Genomic DNA, 17,371 nt, shown 5'->3' with positions numbered 1-17,371 from the left:
TGGATCAAGTTCTAGAGGACATATGCCTCCCTGGAACTAAGTGGATAACCAATTCTAAGGGTGTCCCAAACCAACTCAAGAGGGGAGACCTCAAACCAATTGCAAGAGGTTGGCTAGACTTTATTGGGCGTTCCATATTGCCCACTAGCAACCGTTCTGAGGTCACCATCAAGAGAGCAGTGATGATTCATTGCATTATGCTTGGAAAAGAAGTGGAGGTGCATCATGTGATTGCTTGTGAGATCTACACAATTGCAAATAAGAATTCCACTGAAGCCAAATTGGCTTATCCAAGCTTGATTTCCTTGCTCTGTAAAGAGGCTGGGGTGAAGATGGGAGTGGATGAGTTTATACCCATTGAACACCCAATCACTAAGAAGTCAATGGAAGGACAAGTGCAAGACAACTCCATCAAAAGGAGGGCGCAGGAATTCCTCCCTGAATTCCCAAGAGTTGACTACTGGTCCAACCTAGAAGCATCTATTAACAAGTTGCAAGAGACTATGGAGCAACTGAAGGAAGAACAGCAGAATCAGAACTGCATGCTCTGCAAATTGCTGAAGGAACAAGAGAAGCAGGGGCGTGAAATTCAAGAGATGAAACGCCAAAAGCTCTCCTCTCAAGCTGAGGGAGCATCCACTTCTCAAAATCAAGGTTGTTGAGTTCTAACTCTGTGAAAACCTCTATCATTAGGAGCCTATTTTTGCGTTTTCTTTGTTTTCTATTTTTAATTTTTTTAGTTTCATCTTATATCTATAGTTAAGTCATGTTCTTAGTTCATAATTAATAAAATTTAAGTTTATGCCTTAAAGCTATGAATGTCCTATGAATCCATCACCTCTCTTAAAAGAAAAATGCTTTAATCACAAAAGAACAAGAAGTACAGGATTTCGAAATTTATCTCTGAAACTAGTTGAATTAGTTTGATGTGGTGACAATACTTTTTGTTTTCTGAATGAATGCTTGAACAGTGCATATGTCTTTTGAATTTGTTGCTTTGAGAATGTTAAAATTGTTGGCTCTTGAAAGAATAAGGAGAAAGAGAACTATTATTGAGGATCTGAAAAATCATCAATTTGATTCTTGAAGCAAGAAAAAGCAGTGAAAAAAAAAATATTTTCGAAAAAAAAAAGAAAGAAAAAGAAAGAAATAAAGTTGTGATCCAAGGCAAAAGAGTGTGCTTAAGAACCCTGGACACCTCTAATTGGGGACTTTAGCAAAGCTGAGTCACAATCTAAAAAGGTTCACCCAATTATGTGTCTGTGGCATGTATGTATCCGGTGGTAATACTGGAAGACAGAGTGCTTTGGGCCACAGCCAAGACTCATACACTAGCTATGTTCAAGAATCAATATACTTAACTAGGAGAATCAATAACACTATCTGAGTTCTGAGTTCTTATAGATGCTAATCATTCTGAACTTCAAAGGATAGAGTGAGATGCCAAAACTGTTCGGAGGCAAAAAGCTACTAGTCCCGCTCATCTAATTGGAGCTATGTTTCTTTGATATTTTGGAGTCTATAGTATATTCTCTTCTTTTTATCCTATTTTGATTTTCAGTTGCTTGGGGACAAGCAACAATTTAAGTTTGGTGTTGTGATGAGCGGATAATTTGTATGCTTTTTGGCATTGTTTTTAGTATGTTTTTGGTATCTTTTAGTTAGTTTTTAGTATATTTTTATTAGTTTTTAATTAAAATTCACTTTTCTGGACTTTACTATGAGTTTGTGTGTTTTTCTGTGATTTCAGGTATTTTCTGACTGAAATTGAGGGTCCTGAGCAAAAATCTGATCCAGAGACTGAAAAGGACTGCAGATGCTGTTGGATTCTGACCTCCCTGCACTCGAAGTGGATTTTCTGGAGCTACAGAAGTCCAATTGGCGCGCTCTCAACGGCATTGGAAAGTAGACATCCTGGGCTTTCTAGCAATATATAATAGTCCATACTTTGCCCAAGATTTGATGGCCCAAACCGGCGCTCAAAGTCACCTACAGAAATTCCAGCGTTAAACGCCGGAACTGGCATAAAATTTGGAGTTAAACGCCCAAACTGGCATGGAAGCTGGCGTTTAACTCCAGAAAAGGTCTCTACACGAAATTCCTTCATTGCTCAGCCCAAGCACACACCAAGTGGGCCCGGAAGTGGATTTTTCTGTCATTTACTCATTTCTGTAAACCTTAGGACACTAGTTTACTACTTATAGGATCTTTTGACATTGTATCCGTACCTTATGACCCCTAACATTTTGTACACGTTTCTTTCCACAGTATGAGCCTCTAAACCCCATGGTTGGGGGTGAGGAGCTCTGCTGTGTCTTGATGGATTAATGCAATTACTACTGTTTCTTATTCAATCATGCTTGCTTCGATTCTAAGATAACACTTGTTCTTAATCCGGATGAATGTGATGATCCGTGACAATCATCATCATTCTCAACTATGAACACGTGCCTGACAACCACCTCTGTTCTATCTTAGATTGAGTAGTTATCTCTTGGGTTCTTTAATCGGAATCTTCGTGGTATAGGCAGGACCTGATGGCAGCATTCAAGAGAATCCGGAAGGTCTAAACCTTGTCTGTGGTATTCTGAGTAGGATTCAATGATTGAATGACTGTGACGTGCTTCAAACCTGTAACCTACTGGGCGTTAGTGACAGACGCAAAAGAGGGATTCTATTCCGGTAGGGGAGGGAACCAAACCGGTGATTGGCAGTACTGTGACAGAGTGCGTGCATTAGCTTTCACTGCGAGGATGGGAGGTAGCCATTGACAACGGTGAAACCCTACAATAGCTTGCCATGGAAGGAGACTTGCGTGTTTGATGAAGAAGACAGTAGGAAAGCAGAGATTCGGAAGATGGAGCATCTCCGAAGCCCCAGCCTATTCTCCATTACTGCAAAACAAGTAACCATTTCATGTTCTTTTACTTTTTACAATCAATCCTGATAATTTCTGATCTCCTGACTAAGATTTACAAGATAACCATAGCTTGCTTCAAGCCGACAATCTCCGTGGGATCGACCCTTGCTCACGCAAGGTATTACTTGGACGACCCAGTGCACTTGCTGGTTAGTTGTGCGGGATTGCAAAAGTGTTATTGCAATTTCGTGCACCATGTTTCCATAAGATTCACCCATGTAATTTACCTTTGCCATTGCAGAGTTCTCAGGATCATAAGCTTCTTCTTCTGAAGATGCCTCTTTAGTACTGTTGGATGCATTTTGCCATCCATTCAGACTTTGAGAAATCATGTTGATTTGCTGAGTTAACATTTTGTTCTGAGCCAATATGGTATTCAGAGCATCAATTTCAAGAACTCCCTTCCTCTGAGGCGTCCCATTATTCACAAAATTCCTCTCACAAGTGTACATGAATTGGTTATTTACAACCATTTCAATAAGTTTCTAAGCTTCTGCAGGCGTTTTCTTTAGGTGAATGGATCCACCTGCAGAGTGGTCCAGTGACATCTTAGAGAACTCAGACAGACCATAATAGAATATATCTATCATGATCCATTCTGAAAACATGTCAGAAGGACACTTTTTGGTCATCTGCTTGTATCTTTCCCAAGCTTCATAGAGGGATTCACCATCTTTTTGCTTGAAGGTCTGAACATCCACTCTAAGCTTGCTCAGCTTTTGAGGAGGAAAGAACTTAACCAAGAAGGCCGTGACCAACTTATCCCAAGAGTCCAGGCTATCCTTAGGTTGTGAGTCCAACCATGTTCTAGCTCTGTCTCTTACAGCAAAAGGAAAAAGCATGAGCCTGTAGACTTCAGGATCTACTCCATTAGTCTTAACAGTCTCACAGATCTGCAAGAACTCAGTTAAAAACTGGTACGGATCTTCTGATGGAAGTCCATGAAACTTACAATTTTGTTGCATTAGAGCAACTAGTTGAGGTTTCAGCTCAAAATTGTTTGCTCCAATGGCAGGAATTGAGATGCTTCTTCCATCAAACCTGGAAGTAGGTGTAGTATAATCACCAAGCATCCTCCTTGCATTATTGTTGTTGGGTTCGGCTGCCATATCCTTTTTTTGTTCGAAAATTTTAGTAAGGTTATCTCTGGATTGTTAGCTTCTCTTAGTTTCCTCTTCAGAGTCCTTTCAGGTTCTGGATCAGCTTCAATAAGAATGCCTTTTTCCTTGTTCCTGCTCATATGAGAAAGAAGAGAACAGAAAAAGAAGAGGAATCATCTATGTCACAGTATAGAGATTCTTTTATGTTAGTAGAAGAAGAAAGGGAATAAGAATGAAGAAGAATGAATAATCCAAACACAAGGGTGAGGATAGGGGCAGAGATTGGAGATGAAGAGAAGTGTTAGTAGATGAATAAATAAATAGAATAAGATGAGAGACAGAAGTTTTCGAAAATAATTTTGAAAAGGAGTTAATGATTTTCGAAAATTAAGATAAGAAATAAAATTAAAATTAAAATTTAAAACAATTAGTTAATTAAAAGAATTTTAAAAAGGAAGGAGAAATTTTCGAAAATTAGAGAGGGAAAAGTAGTTAGGTGATTTTGAAAAAGATAAGAAACAAACAAAAAGTCAATTAGTTAGTTGAAAAAGATTTGAAAATCAAATTTAAAAAGATAAGAAGATAAGAAGATATTTTGAAATCAAATTTTTGAAAAAAGATAAAATTTTGAAAAAGATATGATAAAAAAGATTTAATTTTTTAAATTGAAATTGATTACTTGACTAACAAGAAACTAAAAGATATGATTCTAGAATTTAAAGATTGAACCTTTCTTAACAAGAAAGTAACAAACTTCAAATTTTTTAATTAATCACATTAATTGTTAGCATAATTTTCGAAAATAAAGATAAAATTAAGAAAAAGATTTTTTGAAAAATATTTTAAAGAATTTTCGAAAATTAATAAGAAAAATGAAAAAGATTTTATTTTTGAAAAAGTTTTGAAAAAGATAAGATTTTTAGAATTTGAAAATTTGACTTGACTTACAAGAAACAACTAATTTTAAAATTTTTTGACTAAGTCAACTCAAATTTTCGAAATTTTGAGAGAAAAAAGGAAAATATATTTATTTTTTTATTTTTGAATTTTTAATGATGAGAGAGAAAAATACAATTATGACCCAAAACATGAAAATTTTGGATCAAAACCAATGATGCATGCAAGAACACTATGAATGTCAAGTTGAACACCAAGAACACTTGAAGATCATGAAGAACACTATGAATGCATGAATTTTCGAAAATGCAAGAACAAGATGAATATGTAATTGACACCAAACTTAAAAGTTGACTCAAGACTCAAACAAGAAACACAAAATATTTTTTTATTTTTATGATTTTATTATTTTTTTGTATTTTATTTTATATTTTTCGAAAAACATATAGGAAAAAGAAAGTAATGAATCCAAAGTCCTCAATCAAAATCCTGTGAATTAGACATGGCTTAATAGCCAGCCAAGCTAAAACATGTTATATGAAACTCTAGAATTCATTCTTGAAAACTCTGAAAATTTTCGAAAATAGGTGATAAATTTTTGAAAGATTTTTTTTTCGAAAATAAAACAAAAAGAAAATTACCTAATCTAAGCAACAAGATGAACCGTTAGTTGTCCAAACTCGAATAATCCCCGGCAACGGCGCCAAAAACTTGGTGGACGAAATTGTGATTCATACTTAAATTGTTGTTCGAAATTGATTCCCCGGTAATGGCCCCAAAAACTTGGTGCTCAATACCATGGTCTAAACATAATTTCACAACTTCGCTCAACTAACCAGCAAGTGCACTGGGTCGTCCAAGTAATAAACCTTACGTGAGTAAGGGTCGATCCCACGGAGATTGTTGATATGAAGCAAGCTATGGTCATCTTATAAATCTCAGTCAGGCGGATAATAAATGGTTATGGAGTTTTCGAATAATAATAATAAATAAACTAAAAATAAAGATAGAAATACTTATGTAAATCATCGGTGGGAATTTCAGATAGGCGTATGAAGATGCTGTGCTCCTTCTGAATCTCTGCTTTCCTACTGCCTTCATCCAATCCTTCTTACTCCTTTCCATGGCAAGCTGTATGTAGGGCATCACCGTTGTCAATGGCTACATCCCATCCTCTCAGTGAAAAAGGTCCAAATGCTCTGTCACGGCACGGCTAATCATCTGTCGGTTTTCGATCATGTCGGAATAGAATCCCTTGATTCTTTTGCGTTTGTCATCACGCCCAACAATCGCGAGTTTGAAGCTCGTCACAGTTATTCAATCCCGGAATCCTACTCGGAATACCACAGACAAGGTTTAGACTTTCCGGATTCTCATGAATGCCGCCATTAATTCTAGCTTATACCATGAAGACTCTGATCTCATGGAATAGAAGGCTTGATTGTCAGGCGAGGGTAACCATGTGTCGTGCATCAGGAATCCAAGAGATACACACTCTAGCTTTCGCTTGTAGAACGGAAGTGGTTGTCAGGCACGCGTTCATAGGGACGGATGATGACGAGTGTCACGGATCATCACATCCATCAGGTTGAAGTATGAGTAGTATCTTAGAACAGAAATAAGATTGAATTTGAATAAAAGATAGTAGTAATTGCATTAAAACTCGAGGTACAGCAGAGCTTCACACCCTTAATCTATGGTATGTAGAAACTCCACCGTTGAAAATACATAAGTGATGAAGGTTCAGGCATGGCCGAATGGCCAGCCCCCAAAACGTGATCACAGGATCAAAAATACAATCCCAGATGTTCCGTGGTAAAAAAGACACTAGTACAATAGTAAAACGTCCTATTTATAGTAGACTAGCTACTAGGATTTACAGAAGTAAGTAATTGATGCAGAAATCCACTTCCAGGGCCCACTTGGTGTGTGCTTGGGCTGAGCTTGAGCTTTACACGTGCAGAGGCTTCTTTTGGAGTTGAACGCCAAGTTGTAACGTGTTTTTGGCGTTCAACTTTGGTTCATGACGTGTTTCTGGCGTTTGACTCCAGAATGCAGCATGGAACTGGCGTTGAGCACCAGTTTGCATCGTCTAATCTCGAATAAAGTATGGAATATTAAATATTGCTGGAAAGCTCTGGATGTCTACTTTTTAACGCCGTTGAGAGCGCGCCATTTGGAGTTCGGTAGCTCCAGAAAATCCATTTCGAGTGCAGGGAGGTCAGAATCCAACAGCATCAGCAGTCCTTTGTCAGCCTCCTTATCAGAGTTTTGCTCAGGTCCCTTAATTTCAGCAAGAAATTATCTGAAATCACAGAAAAACACACAAACTCATAGTAAAGTCCAGAAATGTGAAATTAGCATAAAAACTAATGAAAACATCCCTAAAAGTAGCTAGATTATACTAAAAACTATCTAAAAACAATGCCAAAAAGCGTATAAATTATCCGCTCATCAAAAGCTCTGAAAGTCAGATTTCCATAACTGTTGAGAACGCTCCATTTGAACTTCTATAGCTTCAGAAAAGCTCTTCCAAATGCAAGGAGGTCAGGTTTGGACAATATTTGCAGTGCTTTCTATGTCTCTGAATCAGACTTTTACTCTAACTCCTCAATTTCAACCAGAAAATACCTGAAATTGATCAAAAACACAAAAACTCATAGTAGAATCCAAAAATGTGAATTTAACAATAAAACCTATAAAAACTTAATAAAAGCTAAATAAAACATACTAAAATCTATATGACAATGATGCCAAAAAGCGTATAAAATATCCACTCATCAGTGGCTTGGGAGAGTTTCTCCATGGCAAGTTCAAAATTGGATAGTCTTTGAGAGTCTTGAGATGGTTGGGTGAGGAGTGGTTGTTGTTGGTGAGGGTTAAAGGTATTATGTTGGGAGTTGAAGTGGTTCTGAGGATGGTTGTTATTAAAATTATTGGGCCTCCGACCTTGATTTTTCCATCCAAAGTTTGGATAATTTCTCTATCCTGGATTATTGATCTTAGAGAATGTATCATTTTAAGGTGGCCTTGAAGGATTACTGATGTAATTCACTTGCTCCAGGGAGGATTATCCATACTCCGAACCTTCACTTTGAAGCAGTCCACTACTCATTCCATGAGAATTCTCTTGGGTATTTATAGCTAAAACTTGCATGCCTTTCAAGTGTTGAGTAATTGCATTGATTTATTGGGACATGGCTCTATTCTGAGCCAAAATAGTATCCAAAGCATATAATTTCATGACTCCTTTCCTCATTGATCTTTCGGAGGAATAGAGGTATTGATTCTTGGCTACTATTTCAATCAACTCCAATGCTTCATCAGTGGTCTTCTTCATATGTAGAGATCCTCCAACTGAATTATCCAATGAAACCCGTGAAGTAGGGGTGATCCCATCATAAATGATGAACAAGTTAGGATCTTCCTACTGGCTTCCACAAAACTGACAATTTTGTTGAACCAATATGATAAGTTGAGGCTTCAGTTTAAAATTATCGGAATTCACTGTAGGTGTCACAATGCTACTTCCACAACTCCCTGGATTGGAAGTGGTGAAAGATCCAAGGTTCCTCCTAGGTTGAGGAGCATTAGCATTGTTATTTGCATTCTCTGCTATGTTGAATTCAAACTCTTCTACAACTATCTCTTCAGCCTCTTCTGTAACTCTTTGATCTCTAGCTTGTTTTCTTTGTCGCCAAAGAGTTCTTTCAATCTTAGGATCTTAGTGAAGAGGTTATTTATCTTTGTTATTCGACATAGACAAAAACAACAAGATTATCAAATTGGGAATTCCCTCCTTCATAGTGATGAAGGGAACTCCCAGGGAGGAAAATAAATAACAAATAGTAAATAACTAAAAACTAAAAAAGTCTAATCTAGGTAATCAACTGATTGGTAGTTTATTAACAATGATTAGTCCCCAACAACGGCGCCAAAAAGTTGATGCAGAGTTTACAAATCACAAACTACCGACAAGTGTATCGGATCATATCAAGTAATACCACGGGAGTGAGTTATCATTTCCACGAGGATTAACGAATTAAGCAAACAATGGTTAATTGATTATTCTAGTCAGACAATCAAAAATAAGTGTTTCAATAGTAAATAACATGGAAATAGAAATTTAAACAAAAGCAAACTAAAATCGGTTAAGAAACTAAGATGATAAAGATAGTTAAGGTGTCAGAGATGTTCACTCTTTACAAAAACAATCCTTATGTCTACTTATATGAGGTATGTAAATATCAATCACGACAAATCACAAATAATCAAATTCTAATTTCTTGACAATTTAATTTCTCTTTAACCTAACTAACCGCTAATTCCTTAGTCAATTACTCAAGAAAAAGAGGTGAAGCACAACTCTGATTTAATTTCAAGTAAGATTAAAAATAGTCCGTAGGTTGAATTATATGTCACGTATTCAAGCTAGTCCTAAACAATTGAAACTCACAAAGTGTCACACACTCTTTGAAACTATTCCTAATGAAATAAAAAAGTAGTTAGAAAGAGTTTTCAAGCTAATTCAAATATTAATTTTTTCCAAAACAATATTTAGAATCCAAGACAGAGTTAGAATATTTTCCAACAATTCTAAATCTTTAGGGATGAATAACGAAATCTCAATTATGAAATAAATTAAAGCATAAACCTCATATAAAATAAAATACTTAGATTAATAATCCATAAAAAGATGAACAGAGCTCCTCACCTTAAACAAAGAGGTTAATGACTCATACTTCAAAAACAAAGTATGAAAAATGCAAAAAGGTCTGGAAGTCCAAAAGTATTCTTTCCAAGTCCTTATATACTCAACTTAAAACAAAACCTAATCATTAAATTCAAAATAATTCAAAACAAAATCAAATCAAATTAAATCCAATCTTCTGCATTAAATCTTCAGCTTTCAATAGTGTCTTTTGGTTCAAGGCTTTAGTTGTCCAATTCTTTAGCATTCTTAGTGGGGTTAGAATGGTCCTCTAGAAAGTTAGCCCAGTGTGTAACGCCATATCTTGACTTGTGAAATGCCACAAACAAATGAAGTCCTGGGAGGTGTTATACTGGCGTGTGACATGCCCATGTATGGCGTGTAAAATGCCCAAAGAATTGCTCCAAAAAAAGCCTCGAAGGCATTTGATTCCTACACACCCAGAGTCCTCGGCGTATGAAACGCCCACTATTCAAGGGGGTCATGCATACGCATGGAGGATGCATACGGTTGACAATGCAAAAATCCTCATATGGGCATACGCATGGAGCATGCATACGCATGAATATTTAATTTTCCAGTTTTTGTGTGTCCGCATTCACCATGCGTATGCATGAATCCTCAATCTTTAGGTGTTGTGCGTACGCATGGGTGATGCGTACACATGAGTGACACTTCAAAGGCGTTTCAATTTCACACGGCCATTCATCCTGGCATGTAAAATGCCATGCATGCACATCCCTGGAAGTATTATTTTCATGGCGTGTGACACACCACTTTCTTGACGTGTTGCACACCCATTTCTTGCTCAAATTGCCTTGGGTCTGATCCTCTGAAAAGTTGGCCCAGCATACAACGCTGTGTCTCGGCGTGTTGCATGACGGGTTCTTCATTGGGCGTGTGGCACGCCGATTTCTCGACATGTCACATGCCAAAGTAAAAGCCATCCTGGATTGAATCGCTAGGCGTGTAAAACAACAAGTATTTGGCATGTGAAAACGCCATGCATGCAACCATGTTGACCTCCTAGAATAATGGCCTGGTGTGCCACGCCCTTGTGGTGGTGTGTTGCACGCTAGGTTCTCTGATTTGGTTGCATGGGCGTGTTGCACGCCCCCTGTCTGGCATGTAAAATGCCAGTTCTCTGTCTCTTGTAGAATTCTTTTTTGGTTGCTTTCTTTTTCTTGTTCTTTGCTTCTTTTTTGCTATCTTTTTCATATATTTAACAAAAAAATCAAAGAACTTAAAGTACTAATAAAATCTCATATAAAGCACATGATAATCAAGCAAAAAGTCATCAATTTCACCTAAGAAACACCCAAGAAAAGTACATAAGATGCTCATGCATCATAAGTTAATATAAGAAAACTTTGAGAACAAAAGTTTGGGTAAATACCTCTGCAAGGCTTGAGGCTATGGAGGATGTTTTTAACATTTTCACCTTTTTATTTGAGACTTTTGAGGTCTTATCTTTGCATTTTGAAGTAGCTATAGTATCAAGTCTCTCAAACATAATGGGACAAACTCTTAACATACCTCATAAAATTTGTTTAGGACTACAGTTGTATTGTGAAAAATACCTTTGTCACCAAAGGATGAAAGACTTGGTCACATAGAAACTGAGAATAAAATCAATTGGTTCATAGTCATTGGTGTGCGAAATTGTGATCACTACAACTTCGCACAACTAACCAGCAAGTGCACTGGGTCGTCCAAGTAATAAACCTTACGCGAGTAAGGGTCGATCCCACGGAGATTGTTGGTATGAAGCAAGCTATGGTCACCTTGTAAATCTCAGTCAGGCAGACTCAAATGGGTATAGATGATGAATGAAACATAAAGATAAAGATAGAGATACTTATGTATATCATTGGTGAGAGCTTCAGATAAGCGCATGAAGATGCCTTCCCTTCCGTCTCTCTGCTTTCCTACTGCCTTCATCCAATCCTTCTTACTCCTTTCCATGGCAAGCTGTATGTAGGGTTTCACCGTTGTCAGTGGCTACCTCCCATCCTCTCAGTGAAAACGTTCCTATGCTCTGTCACAGCATGGCTAATCATCTATCGGTTCTCGGTCAGGCCGGAATAGAATCCAGTGATTCTTTTGCGTCTGTCACTAACGCCCCGCCTGCTAGGAGTTTGAAGCACGTCACAGTCATTCAATCATTGAATCCTACTCAGAATACCACAGACAAGGTTAGACCTTCCGGATTCTCTTGAATGCCGCCATCAGTTCTAGCCTATACCACGAAGATTCCGGTTAAAGAATCCAAGAGATAAACATTAGAGCCTCGTTTGCTTGTAGAACAAGAGTGGTTGTCAGTCACTTTGTTCATGAGTGAGAATGATGATGAGCGTCACATAATCATCACATTCATCATGTTCTTGGATGCAAATGAATATCTTGGACAAAGAACAAGCGGAATTGAATAGAAGAACAATAGTAATTGCATTAATACTCGAGGTACAGCAGAGCTCCACACCTTAATCTATGGTGTGTAGAAACTCCACTGTTGAAAATACATAAGAACAAAAGTGATCATTGGTTTCGGCCCCAGAGAGGGAACCAGAAGAACCAAGATGAAAATACAATAGTAAAAGGTCCTATATATAGAGAACTAGTAGCCTAGGGTGTACAGAGATGAGTAAATGACATAAAAATCCACTTCCGGGCCCGCTTGGTGTGTGCTTGGGCTGAGCAATAAAGCATTTTCGTGTAGAGACTCTTCTTGGAGTTAAACGCCAGCTTTTATGCCAGTTTGGGCGTTTAACTCCCATTTTGGTACCAGTTCCGGCGTTTAACGCTGGGAATTCTGAGGGTGACTTTGAACGCCGGTTTGAGCCATCAAATCTTGGGCAAAGTATGGACTATTATATATTGCTGGAAAGCCCAGGATGTCTACTTTCCAACGCCGTTGAGAGCGCGCCAATTAGGCTTCTGTAGCTCCAGAAAATCCACTTCGAGTGCAGGGAGGTCAGAATCCAATAGCATCTGCAGTCCTTTTCAGTCTCTGAATCAGATTTTTGCTCAGGTCCCTCAATTTCAGCCAGAAAATACCTGAAATCACAGAAAAACACACAAACTCATAGTAAAGTCCAGAAAAGTGAATTTTAACTAAAAACTAATAAAAATATACTAAAAACTAATTAAATCCTACTAGAAACATACTAAAAACAATGCCAAAAAGCGTACAAATTATCCGCTCATCACAACGCCAAACTTAAATTGTTGCTTGTCCTCAAGCAACTGAAAATCAAATAAGATAAAAAGAAGAGAATATACTATAGACTCCAAATTATCAATGAAACTTAGCTCCAAATTAGATGAGCGGGACTAGTAGCTTTTTGCCTCCGAACAGTTTTGGCATCTCACTTTATCCTTTGAAATTCAGAATGATTGGCTTCTTTAGGAACTCAGAATCCAGATAGTGTTATTGATTCTCTTAGTTAAGTATGATGATTCTTGAACACAGCTACTTATTGAGTCTTGGCCGTGGCCCAAAGCACTCTGTCTTCCAGTATTACCACCAGATACATACATGCCACAGACACATAATTGGGTGAACCTTTTCAGATTGTGACTCAGCTTTGCTAGAGTCCCCAATTAGAGGTGTCCAGGGTTCTTAAGCACACTCTTTTTGCCTTGGATCACAACTTTATTTCTTTCTTTTTCTTTTTCTCCCCTTTTTTTTCGCTTTTTCTTCTTTTTTTTTGTATTCACTGCTTTTTCTTGCTTCAAGAATCATTTTTATGATTTTTCAGATCCTCAGTAACATGTCTCCTTTTTCATCATTCTCTAAAGAGCCAACAATTTTAACATTCATGAACAACAAATTCACAAGACATATGCACTGTTCAAGCATACATTCAGAAAACAAAAAGTATTGTCACCACATCAAACTAATTAAGCTAGTTTTAAAGATGAATTCGAAATCCTGTACTTCTTGTTCTTTTGTGATTAAAACATTTTTCATTTAAGAAAGGTGATGGATTCATAGGACATTCATAACTTTAAGGCATAGACACTAAGACACTAATGATCATAAGACACAAACATGGATAAACATAAGCATAAAAATTCAAAAAACAGAAAAATAAAGCACAAGGAGATTAAAGAACGGGTCCACCTTAGTGATGGCGGCTTGTTCTTCCTCTTGAAGGTCTTATGGAGTGCTTGAGCTCCTCAACATCTCTTCCTTGCCTTTGTTGCTCCTCTCTCATGATTCTTTGATCTTCTCTAATTTCATGGAGGAGGATGGAATGTTCTTGGTGCTCCACCCTTAGTTGTCCCATGTTGGAACTCAATTCTCCTAGGGAGGTGTTGATTTGCTCCCAATAGTTTTGTGGAGGAAAGTGCATCCCTTGAGGTATCTCAGGGATTTCATGATGAGTGGGATCTCTTGTTTGCTCCATCCTTTTCTTAGTGATGGGCTTGAGGTCATGCCTTCTCAGTTGAACCGGCTTCCTTCTTGAATCTCTCTTTCATTGAACGCCCTCTTCATAAATGTCTATGAGGACTTGGTCCAACCTTTGATCAAAGTTGACCCTTCTTCATGGCCACAACTTCATAGAAGTGGTCTTGATGCACCCTTGAGATGAATCTCTCCATCTCCCATGAGTCGGAGGAGGAGGCTTTTGCCTTCCCTTTCCTCTTTCTAGAGGTTTCTCCGGCCTTGGATGCCATAAATGGTTATGGAAAAACAAAAAGCAATGCTTTTACCACACCAAACTTAAAAGGTTTGCTCGTCCTCGAGCAAAAGAAGAAAGAAGAGAGTAGAAGAAGAAGAAATGGAGGAGATGGAGGTGGCTTTGTGGTTCGGCCTTTATGGGTGGGTTTGGGTGGGGAAGTGGTTTGAATTTTGAATGGTGAGGTAGATGGGGTTTTATGAAGGATGGATGTGAGTGGTGAAGAGAAGATGGGTTTTGATAGGTGAAGGGTTTTTGGGGAAGAGGTAATGAGGTGATTGGTGAATGGGGAAGAAGAGAGAGAGTGGTGGGGTTGGTGGGGATCCTGTGGGGTCCACAGATCCTGAGGTGTCAAGGAAAAGTCATCCCTGCACCAAATGGCATGCAAAATCACGTTTTGAGCCAATTCTGGCGTTAAACGCTGGGCTGGTGCCCATTTCTGGCGTTTAACGCCAGGTTCTTGCCCTTTCCTGGCGTTTAACGCCAGTCTGGTGCCCCTTTCTGGCGTTAAACGCCCAGAATAGTGCCAGACTGGGCGTTAAACGCCCATCTGCTAGCCTTACTGGCGTTTAAACGCCAGCAAGTTCTTCCTCCAGGGTGTGCTGTTTTTCTTCCTGTTTTTCATTCTGTTTTTGCTTTTTCAATTGATTTTGTGACTTCTCATGATCATCAACCTACAAAAAAACATAAAATAACAAAAGAAAATAGATAAAATATAACATTGGGTTGCCTCCCAACAAGCGCTTCTTTAATGTCAGTAGCTTGACAGATGGCTCTCATGGAGCCTCACAAATGATCAGAGTAATGTGGGAACCGCCCAACACCAAACTTAGAGTTTGAATGTGGGGGTTCAACACCAAACTTAGAGTTTGGTTGTGGCCTTCCAACACCAAACTTAGAGTTTGACTGTGGGGGCTCTGTTTGACTCTGATTTGAGAGAAGCTCTTCATGCTTCCTCTCCATGGTGACAGAGGGATATCCTTGAGCCTTAAACACAAAGGATTCTTCATTCACTTGAATGATCAGTTCGCCTCTATCAACATCAATCACAGCCTTTGCTGTGGCTAGGAAGGGTCTGCCAAGGATGATGGTTTCATCCATGCACTTCTCAGTCTCTAGGACTATGAAATCAGCAGGGATGTAATGGTTTTCAATCTTCACCAAAATATCCTCTACAAGTCCATGAGCTTGTTTTCTTGAGTTGTCTGCCATCTCTAATGAGATTCTTGCAGCTTGCACCTCAAAGATCCCTAGCTTCTCCATTACAGAGAGAGGCATGAGGTTTACACTTGACCCTAAGTCACACAGAGCCTTCTTGAAGGTCATGGTGCCTATGGTACAAGGTATTGAAAACTTCCCAGGATCTTGTCTCTTTTGAGGTAATTTCTGCCTAGACAAGTCATCTAGTTCTTTGGTGAGCAAAGGAGGTTCATTTTCCCAAGTCTCATTTCCAAATAACTTGTCATTTAGCTTCATGATTGCTCCAAGGTATTTAGTAACTTGCTCTTCAGTGACATACTCATCCTCTTCAGAGGAAGAATACTCATCAGAGCTCATGAAAGGCAGAAGTAAGTCCAATGGAATCTCTATGGTCTCATTTTGAGCCTCAGATCCCCATGGTTCCTCATTAGGGAACTCATTGGAGGTCAGTGCACGCCCATTGAGGTCTTCCTCAGTGGCGTTCACTTCCTCTCCTTCCTCTCCAAATTCGGCCATGTTGATGGCCTTGCACTCTCCTTTTGGATTTTCTTCTGTATTGCTTGGGAGAGTACTAGGAGGGAGTTCAGTAACTTTCTTGCTCAGCTGTCCCACTTGTGCCTCCAAATTCCTAATGGAGGACCTTGTTTCAGTCATGAAACTTTGAGTGGTTTTGATTAGATCAGAGACCATGGTTGCTAAGTCAGAGTGGCTCTGCTTAGAACTCTCTGTCTGTTGCTGAGAAGATGATGGAAAAGACTTGCCATTGCTAAACCTGTTTCTTCCACCATTATTGTTGTTGAAACCTTGCTGAGGTCTCTGTTGATCCTTCCATGAGAAATTTGGATGATTTCTCCATGAAGAATTATAGGTGTTTCCATAGGGTTCTCCTAGGTAATTCACCTCTTCCATTGAAGGGTTCTCAGGATCATAAGCTTCTTCTTCAGATGAAGCATCCTTAGTACTGCTTGGTGCATTTTGCATTCCAGACAGACTTTGAGAAATCAAATTGACTTGTTGAGTCAATATTTTATTCTGAGCCAATATGGCATTCAGAGTATCAATCTCAAGAACTCCTTTCTTCTGATTTGTCCCATTGTTCACAGGATTCCTTTCAGAAGTGTACATGAATTGGTTATTTGCAACTATTTCAATTAGTTCTTGAGCTTCTGCAGGCGTCTTCTTCAGATGAAGAGATCCTCCAGCAGAGCTATCCAAAGACATCTTGGATAGTTCAGAGAGACCATCATAGAAAATACCTATGATGCTCCATTCAGAAAGCATGTCAGAAGGACATTTTCTGATCAATTGTTTGTATCTTTCCCAAGCTTCATAGAGGGATTCTCCATCCTTCTGTTTGAAGGTTTGGACTTCCACTCTAAGCTTACTCAATTTTTGAGGTGGAAAGAACTTTGCCAAGAAGGCATTGACTAGCTTTTCCCATGAGTCCAGGCTTTCTTTAGGTTGTGAGTCCAACCATATCCTAGCTCTGTCTCTTACAGCAAAAGGGAATAGCATAAGTCTGTAGACCTCAGGGTCAACCCCATTAGTCTTGACAGTGTCACAGATTTGCAAGAATTCAGCTAAGAACTGATGAGGATCTTCCAATGGAAGTCCATGAAACTTGCAATTCTGTTGCATTAGAGAAACTAATTGAGGCTTGATGAGCGGATAATTTGTACCCTTTTTGGCATTGTTTTTAGTATGTTTTCAGTATATTCTAGTTAGTTTTTAGTATATTTTTATTAGTTTTTAGTTAAAATTCACTTTTCTGGACTTTACTATGAGTTTGTGTGTTTTTCTATGATTTCAGGTATTTTCTGGCTGAAATTGAGGGTCCTGAGCAAAAATCTGATTCAGA

At 38.5% G+C, this 17,371-nt stretch overlaps 2 non-coding genes across 2 annotated transcripts; both read left to right on the top strand.

Annotated features, from left to right (window-relative positions):
• The first annotated feature begins 3,526 nt into the window (after positions 1-3,526).
• Positions 3,527-3,630, top strand: LOC130972161 (small nucleolar RNA R71). Its single transcript, XR_009083356.1, has one exon. It is a non-coding gene; the product is annotated as a small nucleolar RNA R71 (small nucleolar RNA).
• Positions 3,631-16,788: 13,158 nt separating this feature from the next.
• Positions 16,789-16,896, top strand: LOC130972407 (small nucleolar RNA R71). Its single transcript, XR_009083577.1, has one exon. It is a non-coding gene; the product is annotated as a small nucleolar RNA R71 (small nucleolar RNA).
• The last annotated feature ends 475 nt before the right edge of the window (positions 16,897-17,371 follow it).

Source organism: Arachis stenosperma, chromosome 3 (assembly GCF_014773155.1).
Source record: "Arachis stenosperma cultivar V10309 chromosome 3, arast.V10309.gnm1.PFL2, whole genome shotgun sequence".
Lineage (NCBI taxonomy): Eukaryota > Viridiplantae > Streptophyta > Magnoliopsida > Fabales > Fabaceae > Arachis > Arachis stenosperma.
The sequence above is the reverse complement of the archived record's forward strand: the minus strand, read 5'-3'. Positions and strand labels throughout refer to the sequence as shown.